General features: G+C 49.0%; 1 protein-coding gene across 8 annotated transcripts in view; it reads right to left on the reverse strand.

The window, feature by feature from the left end:
* The window catches only part of DLG3 (discs large MAGUK scaffold protein 3), a 299,457-nt gene that overhangs the window by 45,575 nt on the left and 241,788 nt on the right, over positions 1-12,094 (reverse strand). The gene's annotated exons all lie outside the window — the stretch shown is intronic.

Genomic DNA, 12,094 nt, shown 5'->3' on the forward strand with positions numbered 1-12,094 from the left:
CAGAGGCTTAGGGCTCGCTCATGGCGGAGTGCTGTGTGATGTTTTATTAGACAGCACTCGGCCCAGTGTTATACTGTGGGGCAGAGCAAGATCTCACGCCAAATTGCCAGGAGAAAATAATCGCAGCATGCTGCGGGTGCATCAGAGAACCGTCCATACACGTCTGTGTGCGCCTAGAAACATCACTCGGATGGCATCAGCGTGCAGTCCGATACATGCCCATACAGGCAATGGAGGAGATGGAGAAATTGCTTTCTCCGTCTCCTCCGCACCTGTGCTGAAGAGGATCGGAGCACACAGCACTGACACTCGGATCTGACAGTTTCATCAGAGTGTCATTTGCATAAATCGGCCCCGTTCTGTCACATGAGAGAACATACTCGTGTGACCCCGGCCTTAGGGCTGCGTATAAATTGGACCAGGGCAATCTAATGATAGGATTAGGTCAGACGGCACTCGGACCAATGTTATTCAATGAAGCCATGAAAATCTGCGTATTTTTTCTCACCTGTTTTCAGCATGAGAACAGTAAAAGTTGCAGCCATCATCTCACAGCACTGACTGGGGGAAGCGAGAAGACCCTACAGTACAGTGAGACGACAACTCTGCTCAAACACCCCGTGCCGGAGGTCCGATCTGTGTGTACCGAGGGCAGAGCGGTGTCATTACATGTCACACACACTGTTCTGACCTTCTCTGTGGGATTTCTCTTTTTCTACATGACGCTTCCTGGTTATCATAGGTCAGGGTCATGCGGGGAAAAAGTAAATGCCCCCAGTGCAGAATCTCTGCTAAGCACCCCATGCTTATAGTGGAAACTAGCATGGGGTTAATTGGCCGATATGAAGGAAACATCACAGCCGGAGCCTGGCCGTTAGTGACCGCTGGGCTGCTGAAGTGCTACACCTGTACAGCTCCTCACCATGGAAGGCATGGGGACTTACCGGTAACTAAAGACATCCCATTGTGACTTTACCGGGTCACATCTTAATACACATCCCTTTTCATTTTCTTTCTAAATGTTCATTCTTTTTTGCATTTTAAAGAGCTTTTTCTGGTGGCTTCCAGCCAGGGAATTGGTGGCATGGATCTCTATGGGTTATTGAAAGGAAATTAACGGGTTATTTAATCCTACTAAAACCAATGTGAATATCCATTTGCCTGTGATTGTGATTAGAAAGAGTTTAAGTCATCATTGTTATTCTCTGGCTTCATAATCTGCTGCGTTTACTAGGGGCTACCAGTGTGAGGAATGGTCTGGAAGCCCCTGTTTGGGGTAGCAGGAGTCTCCAATATAATAGGGATTGCAGTGCTATAACATGTGCTGACATCATTTGGGCTGGTTTTCACTGTACCCTCAGGCCGGGAGTAACAGGATTTGAAATCATATTTATATATGTCACGCACGCGCCCAGACTGGTTGGCGCGGGCATACGGGGGTGTGGCCCCACTGGACCACAGACCAAACTTCCCTGGAAGGGGCGTAACTAAGTAGCTTCCTAGGTGTTCACTGGAGCCTCTGATGGTGAGGTCAGACTTGTGCAATAGGAAGCTACCAGGTGCCACTCCAGGGTGATGTCTGGCTGTGGCTGCTGATCCCACTAAGGAACGGAGCGGGCACGGCTGGCACTCTGGCTGACAGGCGGGCACGGCTGGGACACAGGCAGGCAGACGGGTACAACAGAGACACTGGCGGGCAGGCGGACACGGCTGGCTCTCTGGTAGGCAGGCGGGTACGGCTGGAACATAGGAAGAACCGGTAGGGACCGGTCTGCAGGCAGGTATGTGAAACAGGTTGGAACCTGTTCAGACAGGAGGACTAAGTAACAAGTAGAAGGTGGAACTAAGAGAAGGAGAAGGCAGAGCCAAGGGCGGAGCCGCAAGAGGCGGAGCCAAGGGCGGAGATGCTGGAGGTGGAGCCAAGAGCGGAGATGCTGGAGGCGGAGCCAAGAGCGGAGATGCTGGAGGCGGAGCCAAGAGCAGAGACGCTGGAGGCGGAGCCAAGAGCGGAGACGGAACCAAAAGCGGAGACGCTGGAGGTAACGCCAAGAGCGTAGACGCTGGAGGCGGAGCCAAGAGCAGAGACGGAGCCAAGTGCAGAAACACAGGAGGCGGAGCCAGATAGAACCGCAAAGAGCGGAGCCAGATAGAACCGCAAAGAGCGGAGCCACAGAGCAAAGGCAGAGAGTGCGAAGCAAGGTCTGAGTGCAGAGCCGCAAGAGTGCGGAGTGTAAGCAGACTGAGAACACAAGGAAAGACAAAGCAGGGAAGGAAGCCACAGACAAGGAGACCGAGAAAAGACAAAGTACAGACAAGGCAATGGAAGAAGACACAGGGACAAAGACACAGGGACCAGGATATTCTGCCTCCTGGAGGGCGGACTACAAGACCAAGGCAATAGCACAGAGAAAAACCTCCAGAGAGGGAGTAACTCAGAGCAAGGCCAGGCAAACTCAGCAGCTAAACACTAACTGAGCTAACACATTGCACAGGCCCAGACCACAGGGTGGAGCTGCACTATATACAGGAGGCCTCTTGATAATTGGTCAGGAACTGATTAGACAGATGCACCTGATTCCTATAAGAACCAGAGAGTTCAGGCACCGACCCCCTATACACATAGCCATGAGGCATGCAGAGAGCAGAGACACAGAACATGGAGCTGGCATGAAACAGAAACCACATCATGGCCTGGAGCAGTGGGTAAGATTGTGTGAGAGATGTGAGGCCATGCTGTGATGCCAGCAGAGTTGTTACAGTACCCCCCCCCCTTTACGGCCCCTCTTCTTCAAGCCCGCCAGAATAACTTGTAGAAGAAGGATAGGAGCACACATAGTCCAGGCCAACATGACATCTTCAGGGTAGAATAAGGCAGGCGGGTCACCAGGAATCTCATAAAACAAAGTCTCTTGGTGCTCAACAGGGTTAGCTTCCACAATGAGCTGGACCACCTCCTTCAGGTAGACAGGTAACAGGGAATTGAATGCTGCTGTCTTAACATCTTCACCAGCCGGACACATGGAAACTGGAAGCCTTCTCATAGGATTCAACTTTTGCCCGACAAGTAGCAGAGATGTTCTTAGATACGGAACACAAGAAAAGTCATTAGAGATGAGAGAGGAGAACAACAGCTCCACCGGGTCAGAGAAAAATTTAGGTGAACAAACTTCTGTTTTGAAATCTTCACCAGCCGGCCACAAGGACGCTGAAGGTATCCACATAGGAACCATCTTCTGCCCGTTATCCAGAAGAAATCGTCCAAACGGCGGGGATGTTCCTAGGAACAGATTACAGGAATAGTCGTGGGAGATGTGTGGATAGTCACCGCTTCCCCATCTTCAGTGACGTTAGCACACCTTGACTCGACGACTAACTGTTTACTGGTATAGTCGCTGGAGATGTGTGGAGACATCGTCACCGTTTCCCCATCTTCAGTGACGTCAGCACACCTTGACTCGATGACTAGCAGACCAGCTGAAGAAGATGACACTGCTGAGTGTCTTTGACGCATGGGAACTAGACACTTCTCAAGACTGGGTAAGTTCAAACGAAGCACTTTACTGGAACTCTTGACCAGAGCGGGTGGTAGAGTCCTTGGCTCAGAATGACCCATGGGCATAACAGACAGCATACGGAAAACAAATTTCTTCGTGCATAAGGCTCCAACTTGGAGCTGTAGTTGTCCCTGCAGGACTAGACTGCTCTTTAGCAGGGCTCGGCCATTATCAGGCAACGCCCACACCGGGTTCTGGAGCTGTAGAACGGAGACCATACACTGACTCCGAATGATAGGCAGCTTAAACACACCAAAGCTCCCAGAAGGCAGAGAAACAGTCATTAACTTTGACGGAGAGGAAGTACTCTCGCCAGGGGCAGCCTCTCCTACTGGCCCAGGGTTTTGGAGTACAGGCTTCACAGGGCAAAGACCATCTGAATGTTCTTTACAACCACAGGGATACCGTATTTCAATCTCAGCACCAGATTCAGGCTGCAGATTTGCCAGACCCCTTTTATTAGACCTCTTGGATCTTGCTCGGGTGGCCGTTTTGTTGGGTTGTGGAACAGATGAGTCTTGGACGGTCATGGACGGAAGTGACGGTTTACCTACAGGTTTCTTTTGTCTGGACCGTCTCTGTGAGCTTGAAGGGGAAGACTTTTCAGGAGATGCAGTACTTGGCTCATCGAAGGCTTTACAGAAGGCCACCAGGAAGGCCGGCAGATTTGAGATGATGGGGTCCCCTGCTTCCCAAAGGGGGTTGCACCACATCAAAGCATCTCCTCTAAGGTAGGCCATTAAGAAACCTACTTTCAACCAGTCAGTGGGGAATTGGGGAGCATGCCACTTGAAATAACGCAAGCACCGCTCCAGGAACACACGACATTGCTTTGGGTCCCCATAGTAGCATGGAGGATCTGCTGGCTTGGATTCGTCATTAGGAGCGCAGGCTTTAAGTCGATCAAACAGCTCATTAGAGATGACAATTGGGGATGGAGCAGTGAAGGACTGGCTTTCAGATGGGTAAACATTTTCCTCGGAGGCCAATACTGGCAAGAAGAGAGTTCATCTTGCTCCGAGAGCGAAGGCACATGGGACTCAGCGGGGACCATGGCCTGGCAAACTGTCACGCACGCGCCCAGACTGGTTGGCGCGGGCATACGGGGGTGTGGCCCCACTGGACCACAGACCAAACTTCCCTGGAAGGGGTGTAACTAAGTAGCTTCCTAGGTGTTCGCTGGAGCCTCTGATGGTGAGGTCAGACTTGTGCAATAGGAAGCTACCAGGTGCCACTCCAGGGTGATGTCTGGCTGTGGCTGCTGATCCCACTAAGGAACGGAGCGGGCACGGCTGGCACTCTGGCTGACAGGCAGGCACGGCTGGGACACAGGCAGGCAGACGGGTACAACAGAGACACTGGCGGGCAGGCGGACACGGCTGGCTCTCTGGTAGGCAGGCGGGTACGGCTGGAACATAGGAAGAACCGGTAGGGACCGGTCTGCAGGCAGGTATGTGAAACAGGTTGGAACCTGTTCAGACAGGAGGACTAAGTAATAAGTAGAAGGTGGAACTAAGAGAAGAGAAGGAGAAGGCAGAGCCAAGGGTGGAGACGCTGGAGGCGGAGCCAAGAGCGGAGACGCTGGAGGCGGAGCCAAGAGCGGAGACGCTGGAGGCGGAGCCAAGAGCGGAGACGCTGGAGGCGGAGCCAAGAGCGGAGACGCTGGAGGCGGAGCCAAGAGCGGATACGCTGGAGGCGGAGCCAAGGGCGGAGCCAAGAGCGGAGACAAGAGTGGAGACGCTGGAGGCGGAGCCAAGAGCGGAGCTGCAAGAGGCGGAGCCAAGAGCGGAGACGCTAGAGGCGGAGCCAAGAGCGGAGATGCTGGAGGCGGAGCCAAGAGCGGAGACTCTGGAGGCGGAGCCAAGAGCGGAGATGCTGGAGGCGGAGCCAAGAGCGGAGACGCTGGAGGCGGAACCAAAAGCGGAGATGCTGGAGGTAACGCCAAGAGTGGAGACGCTGGAGGCGGAGCCAAGAGCAGAGACTGAGCCAAGTGCAGAAACACAGGAGGCGGAGCCAGATAGAACCGCAAAGAGCGGAGCCAGATAGAACCGCAAAGAGCGGAGCCACAGAGCAAAGCCAGAGAGTGCGAAGCAAGGTCTGAGTGCAGAGCCGCAAGAGTGCGGAGTGTAAGCAGACTGAGAACACAAGGAAAGACAAAGCAGGGAAGGAAGCCACAGACAAGCAGACCGAGAAAAGACAAAGTACAGACAAGGCAATGGAAGAAGACACAGGAACAAAGACACAGGGACCAGGATATTCTGCCTCCTGGAGGGCGGACTACAAGACCAAGGCAATAGCACAGAGAAAAGCCTCCAGAGAGGGAGTAACTCAGAGCAAGGCCAGGCAAACTCAGCAGCTAAACACTAACTGAGCTAACACATTGCACAGGCCCAGACCACAGGGTGGAGCTGCACTATATACAGGAGGCCTCTTGATAATTGGTCAGGAACTGATTAGACAGATGCACCTGATTCCTATAAGAACCAGAGAGTTCAGGCGCCGGCCCCCTATACACATAGCCATGAGGCATGCAGAGAGCATAGACACAGAACATGGAGCTGGCATGAAACAGAACCCACATCATGGCCTGGAGCAGTGGGTAAGATAGTGTGAGAGATGTGAGGCCATGACGTGATGCCAGCAGAGTTGTTACAATATACAGTACAGACCAAAAGTTTGTACACACCTTCTCATTTAAAGATTTTTCAATATTTTCATGTCTATGAAAATTACAAATTTACACTGAAGGCATCAAAACTATGAATTAACACATGTGGAATTATATACTTAACAAAAAAGTGTGAAACAACTGAAATTATGTCTTATATTCTAGGTTCTTCAAAGTAGCCACCTTTTGCTTTGATGACTGCGTTGCACACTCTTGGCATTCTCTTGATGAGCTTCAAGAGGTAGTCACCAGGAATGGTCTTCCAACAATCTTGAAGGAGTTCCCAGAGATGCTTAGCACTTGTTTGCCCTTTTGCCTTCACTCTGCAGTCCAGCTCACCCCAAACCATCTCGATTGGGTACAGATCTGGTGACTGTGGAGGCCAGGTCATCTGGCGTAGCACCCCATCACTCTCCTTCTTGGTCAAATAGCCCTTACACAGCCTGGAGGTGTGTTTGGGGTCATTGTCCTGTTGGAAAAATAAATGATGGTCCACCTAAACGCAAACCGGATGGAATAGCATGCCGCTGCAAGATGCTGTGGTAGCCATGCTGGTTCAGCTTTGCTGGTACAGTGTCACCAGCAAAGCACCCCCACACCATCAGGCATGTAGAGTCCATCCGTTCACCTTTTCTGTGTCGCACAAAGACATGGTGGTTGGAACCAAAGATCTCAAATTTGGACTCATTAGACCAAAGCACAGATTTCCACTGGTCTAATGTCCATTCCTTGTGTTCTTTAGCCCACACAAGTCTCTTCTGCTTGTTGCCTGTCCTTAGCAGTGGTTTCCTAGCAGCTATTTTACCATGAAGGCCTGCTGCACAAAGTCTCCTCTTAACAGTTGTTGTAGAGATGTGTCTGCTGCTAGAACTCTGTGTGGCATTGACCTGGTCTCTAATCTGAGCTGCTGTTAACCTGCGATTTCTGAGGTTGGTGACTTGGATAAACTTATGCTCAGAAGAAGAGGTTACTCTTGGTCTTCCTTTCCTGGGGCGGTCCTCATGTGAGCCAGTTTCTTTGTAGCGCTTAATCGTTTTTGCAACTGCACTTGGGGACACTTTCAAAGTTTTCCCAATTTTTCGGGCTGACTGACTTTCATATCTTAATGTAATGATGGACACTCGTTTTTTTTTTACTTAGAATTTGTATTATGGCAAGAAAAAAGCATCTAACAGTCTATTCAGTAGGACTATCAGCTGTGTATCCACCAGACTTCTGTTCAACACAACTGATGGTCCCAACCCCATTTATAAGGCAAGAAATCCCACTTATTAAACCTGATGGGCACACCTGTGAAGTGAAAACCATTCCCGGTGACTACCTCTTGAAGCTCATCAAGAGAATGCCAAGAGTGTGCAAAGCAGTCATCAAAGAAAAAGGTGGCTACTTTGAAGAACCAAAAATATAAGACATATTTTCAGTTGTTTCACACTTTTTTGTTAAGTATATAATTCCACATGTGTTAATTCATAGTTTTGTTGCATTCTGTGTGAATTTACAATTTTCATAGTCATGAAAATACAGAAAAATCTTTAAATGAGAAGGTGTGTCCAAACTTTTGGTCTGTACTGTATATTAAGGCCGGAACACAGGAGTAGGAGAAGTACTGTTAGCACCTTAAACCTGTGTATATGGGAATAGCAACTGTATACACAAGTAGCTCTTTGTAGTTATCTAGCAGGATGATGATAAGTTACACAGATACAATAAACAGCACTGCCTGGGATCCTTACTTCCCTCCATCTATACCAGGGATGGAGGCGGCCCACAGCACTGCCTGGGACCCTTCCTTCCATCTATACCAGGGATGGGGGCGGCCCATAGCACTGCCTGGGACCCTTCCTTCCATCTATACCAGGGATGGGGGCGGCCCACAGCACTGCGTGGGACCCTTACTTCCCTCCATCTATACCAGGGATGGGGGCAGCCCACAGCACTGCGTGGGACCCTTACTTCCCTCCATCTATACCAGGGATGGGGGCAGCCCACAGCACTGCCTGGGAACATTACTTCCCTCCATCTATACCAGGGATAGGGGCGGCCCACAGCACTGCCTAGGACCCTTACTTCCCTCCATCTATACCAGGGGTGGGGGCGGCCCGCAGCCACGTGCCCATATTTTTTGTCCGCCGGCCATTTAATTCTTCAGAGGTGGGCGTGGACAGTCGCTATGTGGCCCGGTGCCACCCCCATCACTCATTCAACTTATCCGCATCATAGATGCTGATACAGATGAAAGCAGTGATGGAGGAGAGAGCGTCAGACTTTCCCTCTCCCATCACTTACCCTCTGCTTGTGACTCAGCGGGCGTGTGAGGACGTCACTTTATGGTGCACTGCGCTGTACCAGCAGTGGAGATGATGAGACCGGAGCAGAGTGGGGAACAAGGAGGAGGGGTGAGTATTGTGTGTGTATGCATTATTGTGTGTGTGTGTGTGTGTGTGTGTGTGTGTGTGTGTGTGTGTGTGTGTGTGAGAGTGCATGGATAGCCTCTCCATGCATGTGCTGTAACACCTGCAGCTGTGGCGCCGATCAGCTGGCGTGCTCCATGTATCCAGATTCCCTCTGCAGTTTATTCGGCAAGCGCTATAGCTTGCAGAATAAGTGGGGAACAGAAGAAATTTGCTCATCTCTAGTCATGAGTGGCTTGACACAAGGAATGCGACACTTGTAGCCCATGTCCTGAATGTGTCTGTGTGTGCTGGCTGATGAAGCAATGACTCCAGCAAATTTTTTAATGGCCTTTTCTTAACAATCCTTTCAAGGCTGTGGTTATCCCGGTTGCTTGTGCACCTTTTTCTACCACACTTTTTCCTTCCACTCAACTTTCCATTAATATGCTTGGGTACAGCACTCTGTGAACAGCCAGCTTCTTTAGCTATGACCTTTTGTGGCTTACCCTTGTGGAGTGTGTCAATGACTGCCTTCTGGACATCTGTCAAGTCAGCAGTCTTCCCCATGATTGTGGAGCCTACTGAAACAGACTAAGGGACCTTTTTAAACACTTAGGAAGCCTTTGCATGTGTTTTTTGTTCATTCTAATTTACTGAGATAAAGACTGTAAGCCATAATCATCAACATTAACATAACTAAACACTTGAAATAGATCACTCTGCTTGTAATGAGTCTATATAATATACGAGTTTCACTTTTTGTATAGAAGAACTGAAATAAATTAACTTTTTGATAATATTCTAATTTAGTGAAAAGGGTGGGTCCCCAGCCGGTTCTCCCTGCCCACTGCCCTGGATTGATGGGTCTGTGTTTACGTGCACATATAGGTTGAGACCTGTCAATCTACAGCAGTGGGTGGGGAGAAGCCACCGGGTATCCGCCTGTCCAACTAGTCTACAGGGTGGCTTGGCTTTGAAGTATGCTTTTCTCTGAAATGATGTAGCATTTCAGAGTCAAACATACCTGGCTGAGTTCATATACAGCCATTGCCTGATGCATACTGGCTGTGGAAAATGTATCAGCTGTTGGGTTCTCTTTAACTCCCAGACCCTATCTATCATAACAAATGACAGTAACCCTCGACTCTGCCCTGTCTTTCAAACCACGTATCCAAGCCCTTACCACCTCCTGCTGCCTATATCTCCAAACTAATCTGATATCTTCGCACACAATCTCCGGTCCTCAGAAGACCTAATTCTCTTCTCCACCTTCATACGTTCCTCACCAAATCGGCTTCAATACTTCTACCGAGCATCCCCCATCCTCTGGAATTCTGAATTTCACAACTTAAACTCTTTTCTTCAGGACAGCTTACAACCTGCAGTAACCCTGCTGTCACCTCCCCACCACCGGAGGTGCTGCAACCCCCAAGCCTACTGTCTCGTTCCCCATTAGCTCACAAGAGTAGGCTTCTCTCCCCTATGTACCAGTCTGTCAATTATATATTGTTAATTGTCATTTTATCGTTGTGTTTTGTATGTAAACCCTTTTCACATGTACAGCACCATGGAATAAACGGTGCTCTAAAAATAAATCATTGTTTGCCATGAACATTGCTGTATTGTAATATGACCACTTATAGATCCACCCAGCATTACAACCACTGTACAAATTAAATAAATGTTTTGTGAACTCGAAGGGATTGAAACACCTATTTCAGACGTGGTATTACTAGTGTACTATTGTCTGCCTGTAGCATTCATGTCATTACTTAAAAGCTGTTGCTAGTACAGAAAAAAAATTTTACTCAAAAGAGTACACTGCCAATTATGGGTTATTATAAGAAAAAATAAAGTGTTTTGGTTGTTTGGACAATAACTAATAATTAGAAGGATGTGTCATAGTTCAGCCCAGTCTTTGTAAGAGTTGTTTCTTGGCAGTAAAATATACAGTACAGGACAAAAGGTTTAGGCCATGTTCACACTATGCGGTTTTTACTGCGGAACCGCGGCGATTTTGCCGCTGCGGGTCCGCAGCAGTTTTCCATGCAGGGTACAGTACAATGTTACCCTATGGAAAACAGAAACCGCAGTGCACATGATGCGGAAAAACCCGAAAAAAACCGCGCTGAATTGCTGCGGAAAAAAAGAAGGACCATGTCACTTCTTTGTGCAGAATCGCAGCGATTCTGCACCCATAGAAATGCATTGATCCGCTTACTTCCCGCATGGGGCTGTGCCCACCATGTGGGAAGTAATGCGGATAATGTGTGGGTTATACCCGGGGTGGAGGAGAGGAGACTCTCCTCCAGGCCCCGGGAACCATATTTGTATTAAAAAAAAAAAGAATTAAAATAAAAAATCATGGTATACTCACCCTCTGAAGTCTCAGCGCTGCACGCGGCCGTCCGGTCTCAGGTTTGCTATGCGACCAGGACCTTCGGTGACGTCGCGGTCACATGACCGTGACATCACCGAAGGTCCTGGTCGCACAGCATCTTTGGAACCGGACCGCCGCCTGCAGCGCCGAGGAGATCGGGACGTCAGAGGGTGAGTATACCATGATTTTATTATTTTTAACATTACTATTGATGCTGCATATTGCTGCATATGCAGCATCAATAGTAGGGGTAAATCCCGCAGCAGAACCCGCAGGACAAACCGCGATAAATCTGCAGGGATAACCGCAACGGGTTTGCCCTGCAGATTTATCAAATCCGCTGCGGGAGAACCCGCAGGATAAAAAGGAACGTGTGAATGTGGCCTTAGGGAAGTTAGGAAAAATGCTGCAAAGTAAGAATGTTTACACAAATAAGAGTGTTAAAAAAATAATTGATCAATTAACAAAATGCAAAGTGAATGAACAAGAGAAACCTAAATTAAATCAGTATTGTGACTGGCTGCTCTTTGACCTTCAAAACAGCATCAATTCTTCTAGGTACACTTGTACCAAGTCAGGGAATGACAATGACACTCAGGTATATAAGTAACCAATTATACAAAACAGGTAATAATGATCATATTTTTCACATGTAGGTTGCAGCAATCATTAAAGTGGTTGTCTGGGACTTTTACACTAATGGCCTATCCTTATGGTAGGCTATCAATATCTGATTGGTAAGGGTGTGACACCCAGCACCCGCACTGATCAGCTGTGGGGAAGGCTGTCAGTGATAGTGGCACAGCTGGATACTGCACACCCCCACCCTATTCCAATCAATAGGGGAAGGATATGCAGTACCTGGCTGCAGCTCGTATACCAATGACAGAGCTGTGCAGCTCTGCAACGGAGCACTTCTGGCCAGTATTGGGAACAGTTGATTGACAGGAGTGCTGGCTATCACACCCCCAACAATCAGATATTGGTGATCTATCCTAAGGATAGGCCATCAGTGTAAAGAATAGCTATGTAGGCGGCTTAATTCTGCTACGAAGGTGAGTTTGTGGAAGACAGTTTCATGACAAAGGTCATACACCAT

The sequence above is a fragment of the Ranitomeya imitator genome, chromosome 2 (genome assembly GCF_032444005.1).
Source record: "Ranitomeya imitator isolate aRanImi1 chromosome 2, aRanImi1.pri, whole genome shotgun sequence".
NCBI lineage: Eukaryota > Metazoa > Chordata > Amphibia > Anura > Dendrobatidae > Ranitomeya > Ranitomeya imitator.